At 40.6% G+C, this 14,688-nt stretch overlaps 1 pseudogene; it reads right to left on the bottom strand.

Moving 5' to 3' along the window:
• Positions 1 to 362: 362 nt before the first annotated feature.
• LOC116645005 lies at positions 363 to 1,854 on the bottom strand (annotated as a pseudogene).
• Between the last annotated feature and the right edge of the window lie 12,834 nt (positions 1,855 to 14,688).

Below are 14,688 nucleotides of genomic sequence, written 5' to 3'. Positions count from 1 at the left end.
CACACATCCATACTTGATATTTCTTCTGGGTTATAACATGTCCAAGAGAGAGTTTTTTCTTTCTTTTTTTTTTTTTTGAACTGTTTAAAATTGTTAACATTTATTGTATAATGCAATATGAATTTTTAACATAACCATATGAATTTTTCATTAAAATGTTCAACCATTTCCTACTGAAACATGTCCAAAGTTATAAAAATCCTCTCTTTTAAAGTAACCTATAGTGAATTAATCCAAAGTAATTGTGGCACTTTAGATAAAACATTTACTACACTGCATATTTTAAGTAGCTAAGGGATAGCCTGGTCAATAGCAGGTTACTGGAAAGAATTGAAAAAGCATGGCTTTCTTTAAGGAGGGAGTCATTTGGGATCACCGGGGAACATTGAGGTCTCATGAACATTGTGCAATCCCCAAAAAAACATTGTCACTCATTCCAACCCAATGCCTCTGCTGGCATGAGAAGGGGCTCCAAAGCGGAAGGAATCAACGTATGCCTTAATTTTCTCCAAATCAATTCCATGATGTAAGGCTCGCTCTGTTAGCAGCTGAGGATCATGTATTCTTTGAGTTCCTGATAGTATTTCTTCTCTTCTCATGAACATATCCTAAGAGTTGTACTGTTTAGGATTTCTTGGGTCAGGCATGGTATAGAAAGGTCTTACAGCCTTACAGGATATTTATCAAGAATATAAAAGTCTGTATCATACTTTTCTTTTACCAAACGACCCAACAGTTTTCATTGTGTGTACTCAGATCTTCTTAATCTCCCATTTGGATTCCAGCTTCCCTAAGCATAGCCAATACTTCACAATACTCAAGTCTTAAATTTGGCTCCAAAAATTTGAATGGCTCACACAGGAATTGTTTATTCACTGTCTGAATTTCAGTTGAAACCTTTCTTGGAGTCCTTTGAATATTTGTACTAAGGTGCCAGCAATTTCTTCCACAACGTCATGGTAATGGTAATTAAAAGCCATTTCAATGTCCAAACCAACAAATTCAGTTAGATGTCTGTGGGTATTCGAGTCTTCAGCTCTGAATACTGGTCCAGTACAGAAAACCTTCTCAAAATCAGCACAAATACACATTTGCTTGTACAGCTGTGGGGACTGGGCCAGGTATGCATTATTTTTAAAATATGACACAGTAAATACATTGGCTCCTCCTTCACTGGCAACTGAGATAATTTTAGGAGTTTGGATCTCCACAAAATCCTTGTTAATTAAACTCTCTCAGAAAAGATGCCGGATGTCAGACTGGAGACGGAAGACTGCCTGACTAGTTGATGTCCTAAGATCAATGACTCTGTTGTCTAATCCTGTATCCTGGTTAACAGTAGCTCTTCCTTCCTCTTCTCCTTCCGCTTCAGGCTGAACAGCATCATCCAGCGGCCAGGGCAGGAGGGGTTCAGTCAAACTGATCATATACATCTTTTGAACATGTAACTCTGCGTCTTGCTGTGTACAGCTTCCAATTTTCTGATTCACTTTTCTCACTACACCTTCTACATCTACGATGCTCTTTGTTAATGTTGGCAGCAAATTTAACCATCTGCTTGCTTGCATGGTCTCCCACCGCCACGAGCACCTGGACATTAAACTGTTGCTGACGTAGGACTAAGAAACACTACTTACCTTTAGCTGTACTTGTATGAACCCTTGCACGCACCCAAACAAATTCTTCAGCTTTGTGTACTGTCAAGTCACTAACCCGAACCAAAACACGATCTGGTTTTTCTTGTGATGGTATCATTGAAGATACTCCATATCTTTCTTTAGCATAATCTTCTGCCGCATCCATGATCTCCTGCGGCTTCTTCTGACTCTTGCAGCTGGTGCTGGCGCTGGGCATCGGGACAATGGGACCGGGCAACCATCACCACCCTCCCTCGCAGGCTTCGGTAGGGCAGGCCTCAAGAGAGAATTCTTAATTCCATTCCAACTTCTGTCTAGACTTGTGCCTCCTGTGGTAAATGACACCGGTTTTCACCCAATGGCTGAAGCCAAACATCAGAGTCTATATTAGCTAGGATCAATCACCCCAGCCAGCACAAGTAATTACTTTCTTTTCCTGCTGAATCAGAGACATAAGAAGCTCACAGTGGCTGGGTGGCAGTCTTAACTTCCATTTCAGTGGGATCGTTGTTGTGTCTCCTGGTGGAAGCATTTCTCCCTATGTAATTAAGATCTCTAGGCCAGCAGGACATAAGGTCACAGAAACAGGAAGCAAAAATTTTGCTGGTGAGTCACTAGATGTAATAGCGAACAATGATACTCCAATTTCCACCCCTTAATTCCTGGATCCATGAATCCTGGTTATGGGAGAAACAGTACTATATATTGGACACTGATTCAGAGCATATATAGTCAGAATTCTGGAAAACCTGGCCCCAGCCCTGCATGTACTGCTACCCAGCTAACATGGTAACTGAGTCTTCAAAAGGTCATTTTACCTTTCTAGTAAGCCAGCTGCTTCAGGCTGGTAGAGAACATGGTGAGACCAGTGAATTCCATGAGGACTGGCCTACTGACACACTTCATTTGCTGTGAGAATTCTTTGATCAGAAGCAATATTATGTGGAATACCATGACATTAGATAAGTTATTCGGACAGATGCATTTCATGCAAGGAAGGCAAATCTATATCAGAGTGAGTGTTTATTCCAATAAATATTGCCCCTTCCACCAGAGGAGCAATCTAATGTGATTAACCTACCAGCAGGCAGTTAGCAGATTACCCCGGGGAATCGTGCCATACCAGGGACTTAGTGTTAGTCTCTTTTGTTAGAAGATTGGGTGCTCAGCAGTGGCCATAGCCAGATCAGCCTTGGCGAGTACAGGTCCATGTTGCTGAGACCATGCATAACTTCCATCCCTGCCCCAATGGCCACTTTGTTCATGAGCCCATTGTGCAATAACAGGGTGACTGGGGAAAGTGATTTGGCAGCTTGGTGGTGATGAGTTCCAGCTAACCCCATTGTAAATGGGCAGGGAAGACCACTCTGCATTGAGGGAAATACTGCCCCCTCCCCGGAGAAAGAAGGGCTCTTGTGAAGGCATTCCCCATTTTTCATGTGGAAAGGAGACAGATGAACTAAGGAACATACTTTTATGTTGGTTGTTCTTGGGTGTCCATTCTCAATTAAGAGCATTTTCAAATTGTACATGTTGTCTTTGCCCCTCCTCCACCCAAGATTTTGATGAATCCCCTACCCTTTCCTCAAGGGTCAGTTTTGTGAAAAATACAAACTTTCCAAGAGTCCCACAATTTCATTTCAGAATTACTGTTCCAGGTGCTTTTTGGAATGCAACAATTTTATTAGAATTCAATAATGGAAATCTTTGGGATCAGAGAAGTTAAAATGAATTTTATTTGGGAAGCTTAGAGCTTGACAAACTTGAAGACATTCAAAGGAAAGGGCAGCCCTCCCCCCCACACCAAAAAAACCCCAAAACAACAGTGATGGCTCAGGATATAATATGGATGGTTGGAGTACTATAGTCCAAGAGGACACAACATTTACAGCATTTGAGGGAATCCTTGGGTAGAAATGTAATGCCCTAAAATAAGGAAAATGTTCGTGTAGCAAGATGAAATCTCTGCCTGCTTTGTTACATTTACAAATACAATATATGCATTTGAATATATTGTATAACTTCCAAAAGTCTCCATTTATTAGCTGTTAGCTTGAATAGGAGCTTGTAGGTATCTGAGGCCTATCAACTGATAGTTAAGCTGTGATTCATCAGGATGGATCTTGACATCAGCTAGTGTTGTATAGACATCTGGAAAGTCAGAATTCTGTGATGGAATGACATTTTTGAGGGGTTGGAATATAAGGATTAGGATTATGACAGGCACCTGAAACATTCTTGCACTGACTGTGGATTATGGATGGTCTTTTTCAGCATCCCTAGCTCTCCCAGCTCTCTCTCCCTTTAAGCTACACCATTTACTCTTTTTGGATGATGGCAGTGAGGATAGTAATTACTATCTCAGTGTGTAAGAATTTAAAAAGTCTAATCTGCATTAGGTATGCAATGCAAAAAACTGTCATCTTCATCACATGACGTAAGTGTAGAAGTGCATGCAGTGAACTGACTGACTTTAGCATTCTATGAGAATCCTCTGGAGCTTTGGTTCCCTGTGCTGGACAATCTGAATATGATATTTGGGGCAGTTAGGAGAAAGAGACCCCCAGGAGAGCATTCCTGCTGTGGCAGAGCTGGCTAGTGGTGCACCTATGACTCATGGTTCCTGGGCCATCGTGGAGAGCGGTTGCTGGGAAGCACCATCAGGCACACAGTGCACTTGCCCACTGCCCTTCCTTCCAGGTGGGGCTCTGTGATTGGCTTTGGTCAGTTACTTTGACCAAGACCATTTCTTAGTCTAATGTGATTCATAATATGTTATGAACTGAACTGTCTCCCTCCAAATTTCTTCTGTTGAAGTCTTAATGCCCAGTACCTCAGAATGTAACTGTATTTAGAGATAAGAGTCTTTTGGAAGGTAATTAAGGTTAAATGAGGTGAGAGGCTAGGCTTTAATCAAAAATGACTGCTGTCCTTATAAGAGGGAAAAAGTAGGACACAGACACATAGAGAGAAGACCATGTGAAGGTACAGGGAGAACATGGCTGCCTCCAAGCCAAGGAAAGAAGCCTCAGAAGAAATCAACCCTGCTAACACCTTGATCTTGGATTTCCAGTCTCCAGAGCTATTAGAAAAAAACTGTTGTTGTTTAAGCCACCCAGCCTGTGGTACTTAGTTATGACATCCCTAGAAGACTAATACAGAGGGGATGTGTTTTCTCTGATTTCTTTCTTTCTGTCTTCACTGGGTGGGATGTGGGTGCCTAGGGCAAACTTGGAAGCCTTGTTGAAGATGGTGAGCTCTCTATTAGTCTGGTCTCCAAATACCTCTGTGGGTTGGAATCTGCTATTGGTGACGATCAGGAATACCCAGTTGAGATTTTAAGTAAATGAGAAATAAACTAGTATTATAGGAAACCATGGAGATTTTGAGATTTATTTATTACAACAGCTAGAATTACCTTCCCCAAATGGAGAAAGAATCATAGTGGATGAAGGGAGACAGATGGTCACATCTAGAAAAAGAGCAGGAGCATTATCAATGTGCAGGTATTGTTCTCTTTAGCCACAGAGCACTCTGGGGTAGCCTGGAAAAGGTGATGTAAAGTAACCCAAATACCTCATTAATTACCATATGATTCTAGGGGTGGGAGGAAGCTCATGCTAAAGCCACATAATGCCACAAGAAAGATACATGATCTGGGACCAGAAAACGGGTAAATGATTCTCATTTAGAAAAACTATGGGTCCCATTCTCATAAACAACAGCTGTTGTAGAAAATACAGAAATTTCATGTTTATGTTGGCTTCCACTGTTTGGACTTTTCATGTTAAATGTATTGTTTGTAATGTTTTCTGACTAAGTTACTTAATAAGTCACCAGAGCACCCGAGTAATTAAGAGGTGGGTGGTCTATGTTGACAAGTAAACAATATAATTTATCTGTGGTCCTTTTAGTTCCTGCTGTTGGAATGAGTTCCAAGTTCACAAGTTCATTCAGAGCTAAAACTGAAAACTGTTCTTGGCTGTAAATGAGTTAATGTTCTGTCATCCAAACATGGGATCCCACTGGCACAGAGGGGTAGGCTGGGATGGGAGCCCAAGTCTGTAGCCATCAGCAGGCACCAAACTGTCCCTCGGCCTCTCTAGGACTGGTCTCTTGCACAATGGCTAACTTGAAGCCCCTCAAGATATCATAGAGTTTTGCTTACCATTCTTTTGGTTCTCTTCTCCTTCCAAGTTCATAGGGGCATTGTGCTTTCCTGCCCCTTTGAAGTTAGGTGTGGTCATGACTTATGCTGGCCAGTGAAATCTGAGCAGACATGCTCATACTGAGCACTCCGGGTGGAAGCATTTAGGAGCCAGTGCCTGTTCGTCCTGCTGTCTCTTCCCCTGGTAATGAAATGATGAAGTACATGTGGGTGTAAGTGAAGTAACCTAGAATACGGAGTTGCCCCCAGGGAGGCTGTTGTCTGAGGACATGCCCTAGCCTGCAATGGACTTTGTAAGAGCTCACCTTTTGTTTAGTTAGTTGCAGAGATTTTGAGGTTCTTATGTTACTGCCTAACCTTGCCCATTCTGACTGAAGGTCATGAAGCCCTGTAAAATGTCTCTTAATGCTTATGGGGGCAGAGGCTGCTACTTATTCCTCAATATCTTTTCCTCTTCTCAGATTAATAGAGAATTTTTAGCTGGGAATACAGGTGCATAAAATAGAAGTAAAATTTCTTGACCTTCTTCATAGCTAGGATGTGACTGAGTAACTGAGTCCTGGCTGTGGTGGTCTGCTGTGTCCTAGATAACAAAGGTTTCTATCTTTCTTCTTCTTCATTGTTTTATTGAGCAAAAAGCAAACTGATTAGGGGAAACTGGGCTGTCCCCATTTGTACTCTGCTTGTGTTAGAATAGAAAGGAACTCTAACTTCCAAGATTAGGTTATAAAAAGACAGTGTCTTCCATGCTGGGTGCCCTCTTTTGTTCTCTCACTTACTTGCTCCAAGGGAAGCCAGCTTCCATATTGTGAGCTGCTGTCTGGAGAGGTCAATGTGGGAAGGAACTGGGGGCATACGTCCAACAGCCCACACGGAACTGAGTCCTGCCCACAACCATGTGAGTGAGCTGGAAGAGGGTTCTCCCCCAGTCAGAGCTGTAGAGGATACCACAACCCCTGCTGACAGCTTAACTTCACGAGAACCCTTGAGCTAGAGGCACCCAGTGAAGCCATATCTAGATTCCTAACCCATAGAAACCATGAAATAATAAATGTTTGATGTTTTAACCACTACATTTTGGGGGCAATTTATTAATGCAACAACAGATAACTAATACACTGGCCAAAGGGATATGCATGGAAGTTGCATGTGCAATCTCCATATTTATGTCATTAAAGGGAAGGGACACACCTCCTTTTCCCCTTATTTGTTTGCCTAATGGCTAGAATGTTATTGTGGAATGTCACGGGACCATGTACATAACAGGCATACCCGAACCATGACAGAGCAGTAAGGCAGGAGCCCAGACCCCTGACAATTTCATGAAGATGAATGGTCACACTAGATCATACTTTTACATAAGAGAGAAATAAACAAGCTTCTTTCTCATTGAAACCATTGCAATTTGGGATCTCTTGTAGGGAAGCTAAGCCTTTATCATAACTAAAATATTTACTTGAATTCTGTAAAATGGGAAAGCTCCAGGAAGCAAAATGTTTTGGGACCAAACTTGTTTATAGAAGCTGGGAACAGTCATATTATTACAAGTTTATTAAGAGACTTGAAGTCAGCTACCCTACAACCCAGCAATTGCACTACTAGGTATTTGCCTCAAAGATACAGATGTAGTGAAAAGAAGGGGCACATGCACCCCAATGTTCATAGCAGCAATGTCCACAATAGCCAAACTGTGGAAGGAGCTGAGGTGCCCTTCAACAGACGAATGGATAAAGAAGATGTGGGTCATATATACAATGGAATATTACTCAGCCATCAGAAAGGATGAATACCCACCATTCGCATCAACATGGATGGAACTGGAGGGGATTATGCTGAGTGAAGTAAGTGAGGCAGAGAAAGACAATTATCATATGGTTTCACTCATACGTGGAACATAAAGAATAGCATGGAAGACCATAGGGGAAGGGAGGGAAAACTGAAGGGGAGGAAATCAGAGAGGGAGACAAACCATGAGAGACTGGACTCTGGGAAACAAACTAGGGGTTGCAGAGGGGAGGGGGTGGGGGGATGGGGTAGCTGAGTGATGGGTATTTTTTTTTTTTAGATTTTATTTATTTATTTGAGAGAGAGAGAGAGACAGATAGTGACAGAGATAGCGAGAGAGAGCACAAGCGGGAAGGAGAGGGAGAAGCAGGCTCCCGCTGAGCAGGGAGCCTGACGTGGGGCTTGATCCCAGGACCCTGGATCATGACCGGAGCCGAAGGCAGACGCTTAGCCCACTGAGTCACCAGGTGCCCCTTGGTGATAGGTATTAAGGAGGGCACATGTTGTGATGAGCACTTGGTGTTATACGCAACTAATGAATTATTGAACACTACACCAAATATTAATGATGTACTATATGGTGGCTAACTGAACATAATAAAAAGAAACTTGAAGTCAGATATAAAACAGCCATTTTCTTTTTTCAGAATTATAGATTATAGAAACTGGTCTCTTGAAAATGAAGCAAAGGTTAGATGTAGTAATGTCAGCAAGAGGAAGCTGGGAATGGAATTGACCACTTTGATCAATTGATTACTAAGAGGGAGAGTTCAGGCAGCTTGGCAGGCAGGCCAATGTTTTGCATTCTTATTTACAAGAATTCTTTTTTGAGTGGGGGAGGGGCGGAGAGATAGGGAGAGGGACAGAGAATTTTTTTTTTAAGACTTTTAAAATTTATTTGATAGAGAGAGAGTGAGAGCACAAATAGGCAGAGCAGCAGGCAGAGGGAGAGGGAGAAGCAGGCTCCCCACTCAGCAGAGAGCCTGATGTGTGGCTTGATCCCAGGACCCCAGCATCACAACCTGAGCCGAAAGCAGACGCTTAATGACTGAGGCACCTAGGCATTCCAGAATCTTTTTTTTTTTTCAAAGATTTATTTGTTTTACAGAGTGGGGGTAGGGACAAAGTGAGAGGGAGAGACAGAATCTTAAGCAGGCCTCGCCCAGTGTGGAACCTGATGTGGGGCTCGATCTCACAACCCTGAGATCACGACCTGAGCCGAAATCAAGAGTCATGCTTAAACAACTGAGCCACCCAGGCGCCCCTACAAGAATTCTTTTGTACATCAGGTAAATAGCTCTTTTCAAAAGAAAATTAAAAAGTGTTCACATGGGATTATGTTTATACTAAAAAGTAGGAAAGTGGCATTTTTAATGTCACAAATGTGTAGCTACATATGAGTTGCTGCAATCCACAGTGGCAATGTAGATTCCTTCTGGAATGTCTCAGTAAAAGGTCAGCTCTCCCTTGGGTGAAAAAAGAACTGAGTTTTCATTCACTGAAAAGAGTTATGGGCTGCATAAAGAGGTGGCGTCTTAACTGTAACTGGGGTTATTTGCTTTTCTAATCCTCAAATTTAATGCTCTAAGTTTTACAAATAGCTAAAATAGGACAGATGTAAAAAACATCATTGTCATGGTCCAGACTCAAGCCTGTCCGGTTTGGGACTGAACCAGAGCTCTGCCAAAAAGTGTCCTGTGTCCTGTTTTCATTTCTGATTTTATTCCTGACTGTGCATGATGAATATGAAAGCAGACTAAATACAAATATCTGAAAAAAATCAACCCATCAGGCACAAATAAAGATTTTAATAAAGGAAAAGATCTGTCTTTTCTTGGATTAGAAGATAGTGCTATAAAGCGTTATTTTTCCTAAATTATTTTATTTTATTCAATATCATCTCAGGTAAACATCTCAACAGAATTTGGGGAGAACTTGGACAAAATTATTCTAAAGTTAATCTGGTAATGAATATTTTGAAAATAGCTGAGAATATTTTGAAAAAAATAATAAAGCAGGACTTGTCTTATATGAATGAAATACATTCTTACAGTAATAAAACAGTTACAGTAATAAAAAATGTGGTCCTGGCCCAGGAACAGACAGGTAGATTAATGGACTGGAATAGAGGGTCCAGAAATAGACTTACATAGATATGAAAAGGCAGTGCATAAGAAAGTTACCATGTCAACTCAAAAATAAGAAAATAAACAACCTAATAAAAAACTTGGCACAAGATTCAAGAAAGCATTTCACCAAAGAAGATAAACAAATGGCAAACACATGAAAAAGATGCTCAACATCGTTAACATTAGAAAAATGTAAAATAAAATCACAAGGAGATTGCCATTATACACCTATTAGAACGGATTAAAAAATAAAACTGAAAGTGCTGATGAGGATGCGGAACCACTAGGACTCTCCCACACTGTTAGTGAAGGCAAAATGGCACAAAAGCCACTTTGGAAAACAGGGAGGCAGTCTCTTATAAAGTTAAGGAACATTAACCACGTGATCTAGTAATCCCATTGCTAGGTATTTACCTAAGAGAAATGAAAATGTATGTTTTCAGAAAAACCTGTGGGTAAAGTTTCATAACGACTGTCTTTGTCCATCTGGGCTACTGTAACAGAATACTATGGGTTGGGGGACTGGCACAACAGATATTTACTTCTCACTGTTCTGGAGCCTCGGGAGTCCGAGATCAAAGCGCCGGCAGGTTCACTGTCGAGGGAGGGCCCACTTCCTCACAAACAGCCATCTCCTGCCTGTGTCCTCACATGATGGAAGCAGTGAGAAAACTCTCTGAGGTCCCTTTTATGAGGCACTAATGCCATTCACGAGGGCTCTACCCTCATGACCCAATCATTTCCCAAACACCCCACCTCCTTATACCATCACATTGGGAGTTAGAATTTTAATATATAAGTTTGGGGGGTGGGTATGAGCGTTCAGTCCGTAACAACTTTATTCATAATCACAAAAAATGGAAAACATCCCAAATGTCCTTCAACTGGTAAATGGATAAACAAACTGGTACTACAGAATACTACTCTGTAATAAAAAGCAATGAATTATTGATAAGCACACGACAAGTGGGTGGAACGTCAATGCATTATGCTAAATAAAAGAAGCCATAGAGGCTACAAGCTGTATAAAATGCCTTTCATACGGCCTTCTGGAAGAAGCAAAGCTATAGGGATTCGGAAAAGATCAGTGTGTCACCAAGAGTTAGAGATGGGGTGGGGTTTCTCTACAAAGGGTCAGTGAGAGGGAGTTTTGCTGGGTGTTGGAACTGTTCTGTATCTTGTGTGTGATAGTGATTATGTAACTCTATACATTTGTCAAAACTCATGCAACTACACTTGAAAAGTGAATGCTACTGAATGTAGAATATAAAATAAATTTAGATTTTATTTATTTATGTGTCAGAGAGAGCGAGTGCACACACACCAGCAGGGGGAGCAGCAGAGGGAGAGGGAGAAGCAGGTTTCCCGCTGAGCAGGGAGGCCTATGCAGGACTGGATCCCAGGGCCAAAGACAAACACTCAACCAACTGAGCCACCCAGGCATCCCATATATATACAATAAATTTAAAAAGACAGTGCACAGTGTGGGGAATATAAACAACAATATTATATTAATCATCATACTTGCCAAGAGACTAGATTTTTTTTTTTTGCTAAGAGACTAGATGTTGATAATACCAACTATAAAAAAGACACGATAATTAAGTGATGTGAGGTGCTCTCTCTATAATGACAATCATGTTACAATATATCATCTTACGATATATAAATGTGTTAAATTAACATGTACACCTTAAATTTATACAGTATTATATGTCAAATACAATTAAATAAAAAAATCATCTATGAGTAAATATCTAATATTTGGGAAGTGGTAATAGGCTAGTGATTTAGAGAAAATTGGGGTAGATCCTTTCCTTAGTGCTCACATAAGAATAAAGTCCAGGTGGATTGAGAGTTGCATTTTGAATATAGAAATTATAAAATGTTACAAGAAAACATGGTGAATATTTTTACAATCTTGATTGGTGGAGGTCTTTTAAATAATCATGTCAGAAATTCCCCAAACCTATGTATGTGATGGTATACAAATTTAAAACTACATAAATTTAAAAAAAATGAAATAAAATAAGCATGTTTAAAACTAAACTGGTGAAAATACTTGCAACTCACATATTAACAGATTATTTTTTTATTAAAGAACTCAAAAAAGGAAAAATAAAATAAAAGAAACCCAAATAAAAATTTGAAAGAACAGGAACAAGCAATTTACAAAGTAACTAATGAACATAAGAAAAGGTGTTCAACCTCCTTAATGATCAAAGAAAGAAACAAAAACAATTAATTTTGTCTGTGTATCAGATTAATGAAGGCCAAAGGGGTTGAAAAAATCTATCAGCAGTAGCGTTTAGAAAATGGGGCTCTCATGAACAATTTGTGGGAGTGTAAATTCCTGTAGCCTTTGGGTAGGGCAATATGAATACCTTGTTTCCCTAAGAAAACACTAACACTATTTAAAAAAAAAAAAAAACAAACATATAATTTCAAAATACTTGTTGCAGCATTGTTTATAATGTCAATTTTTTTCACTGCCAGTTTTATGAGCTTTTAAAATGCTAATGTTCTCTGTGACCTTCAGGTGGAGATTATAATATACAGACAGTTCTCAAAATTATTTGACCAAAGGAAACCTCCCCCCTTTTGCTTTTAGCTCAAATGGTTCATCCTTGAGGAAAAGTTGGGGTGCCTGAGTGGCTCAGTCTGTTAAGCATCCCGCTTTTGATTTTGGCTCAGGTTGTGATCTCAGGGTGATGAGATCAAGCCCCGGTCAGACTCTGTGCTCAGTGGGGAGTCTGCTTGAGATTCTGTCTCTCTCACTCACTCTCTCTCTCCCCCACACTCTCTCTCTCAAATAAATAAATCTAAAAAAAAAAAAAAAAGAATTTTAGGAAAAGTTACCTTGGGTACCTTGAAGAATTTGAGGCTCAGAGAGATGAAGTAACTCTCTCCTGGATCACTCAGTCACTAAATGATGGAGCAACATATAAACTGGACGAACTAACCCTCCTCTGTCCATAGGTCTATTTTTGAGCTTTGCTACTCAAAGTGTGGTCTGCTGACCAGCAGCATCGCAACCACTTGAGAGATGCTGAGTCTGGGCCTGACCTACTGAAATGGGACTTGTACTTAAACAAGATACCCCAAGTGAATCACTGCATATCAATGTTTGAGAAGCATTATTTTATGGGACGGAGTCTAATCTACAGTGTGTACAAATCTGTGTAATAATGAATAGAACTTTGCGATTGGCCGTAAGAAGACTAAATATGAGTTTCTGATTTAAACGGTTGCTACAAGTTGTCCTGCAGAGCAGAAAGTTATTACTTTAATTCAATTTCCTAAATCATTCCTTTTTCACAACACGAATTAACACAAATTAACTGATGGTCTGTGGTGCATACTTAGAGGTAGGCCCCCAGCTATGTAATTTGTGGTGTGGAGCGCAAAATAAAAATTTGCATGTTCAAAATATATTAAGAATTTGGAGACATGACAGTAGAGCTTGGAATGGAGCATGAGGTGGTGGTGCTGGGCACTGTGGAGTTCCCTGGGGGACCTGCCCATGAAACTGCTGGTCCTGCTTTGGGGAATGTTTAAGATTACAGAGAGCTGTGCCGGAGTAAATCCACCCCTGAAGGACTGTAGAGCAGGGATTTTCATCCTCAAAACCTTAATAAAATTTTGATAACTTCAGATTCTCCCCAGTAGTTAGAAACTTGAACTCTGCTGCTCACTTCCCAAAAGCTTGGTTGCTGAAGTTACCATTGGTTAAGGATTGCCTCAGTGAACAGAGATGCAGCCGGGCTCTAAGTGGGGAGGGGAGGTGACTGTAGCCTGGGGCAGGTCCAAGTGGGCAAGGCTTACTTCATTGGTGAGTTAGGGCTGGCTCTTGGAAGAACAGCATGCTTGGATTCCTTCTGCATGAATCTCCCAGTCTAGCCTTCATGAGGCTTCCTCAGAGATCTTCAAATGCTGGTTTAAATAACCGTCCTGACACATTTTACCTTAAATTTGTTGAAGCACTGCCATTTATGGGATGAGGGTTCCAGTCAGCCACCACCATGCCACCATTGCACATCCCTTCTTCCACTAACTGGTCACCCTTGAAGGAGCTTGGCAATCTGAAGGGGCACCTCTGTGCTACATCTATTAGACCTCTCAAAGATGTGTGGATGCTGGACTGCACTGTGTTCCCACATTCTGATGTCTCTGAGCAATGATGTAAGAAAGAGGAGCTTGGGAGGTGAATGTTAGTGTTACCAAGGCTGTTGCTCATAATATGATAGAATTCTCCCCGAGGACCTGTAGGGCAATTCTCTGAAAGCTTTCTTAGAACCTCAGAAAAGTGGTATTTTAAAGCAATTAGCATGATTTTATTTTCTAAGCCTAGAACATCATGTTTTCTTCTTTGCTTTTGCTGCTAGAAACCTCAGAGTTAAATTTTTGAGCTATAGTTGCTAGTGTATAGGACAATATGATACACATTTTAAAATTTTCTTACTTATTTTTTCACCTACATTTTATTAATTTACTATTACTATTTTAACAGCTTTATTGAGGTATAGTCAACATACAATAAACTGCATATGTTTAAAGTGTAAAATTGAGCATTTCTGACCCATGCATATACCAGTGAAACCATCACCACAATCTAGGTGATAAACGAGCATCCGCCAGGGCTCCCTTGTGATCTCTAATCCTTCCTTTCCAGCCCCTCACTCTCCTCCCAATACCAGGGAACCACTGATCTGCTTTCTTTCACTGTGGATTAGTTTGCATTTTCTAAAATTTTGTATTAATGGAAACAAATAGTATGTACTCTTTTTATTTTTGTCTGGCTTTTTTCACTTATTGTAATTATTTGGAGACTTACCTATGTTATAGCAAGTATCGATAGTTCATTCCTTTTTATTGCCAAGTAGTATCCTACTGGATGAATAAGTGATGGTTTGTTTATCCATCTACCCACTGACGGACATTTACATTGCTTTTGCAGTTTGGGGCTCTT

Source organism: Phoca vitulina, unplaced genomic scaffold, assembly GCF_004348235.1.
Source record: "Phoca vitulina isolate PV1807 unplaced genomic scaffold, GSC_HSeal_1.0 scaffold31, whole genome shotgun sequence".
NCBI lineage: Eukaryota > Metazoa > Chordata > Mammalia > Carnivora > Phocidae > Phoca > Phoca vitulina.
Note: the sequence above shows the minus strand (reverse complement) of the source record. Positions and strands in the feature narration are given on the sequence as shown.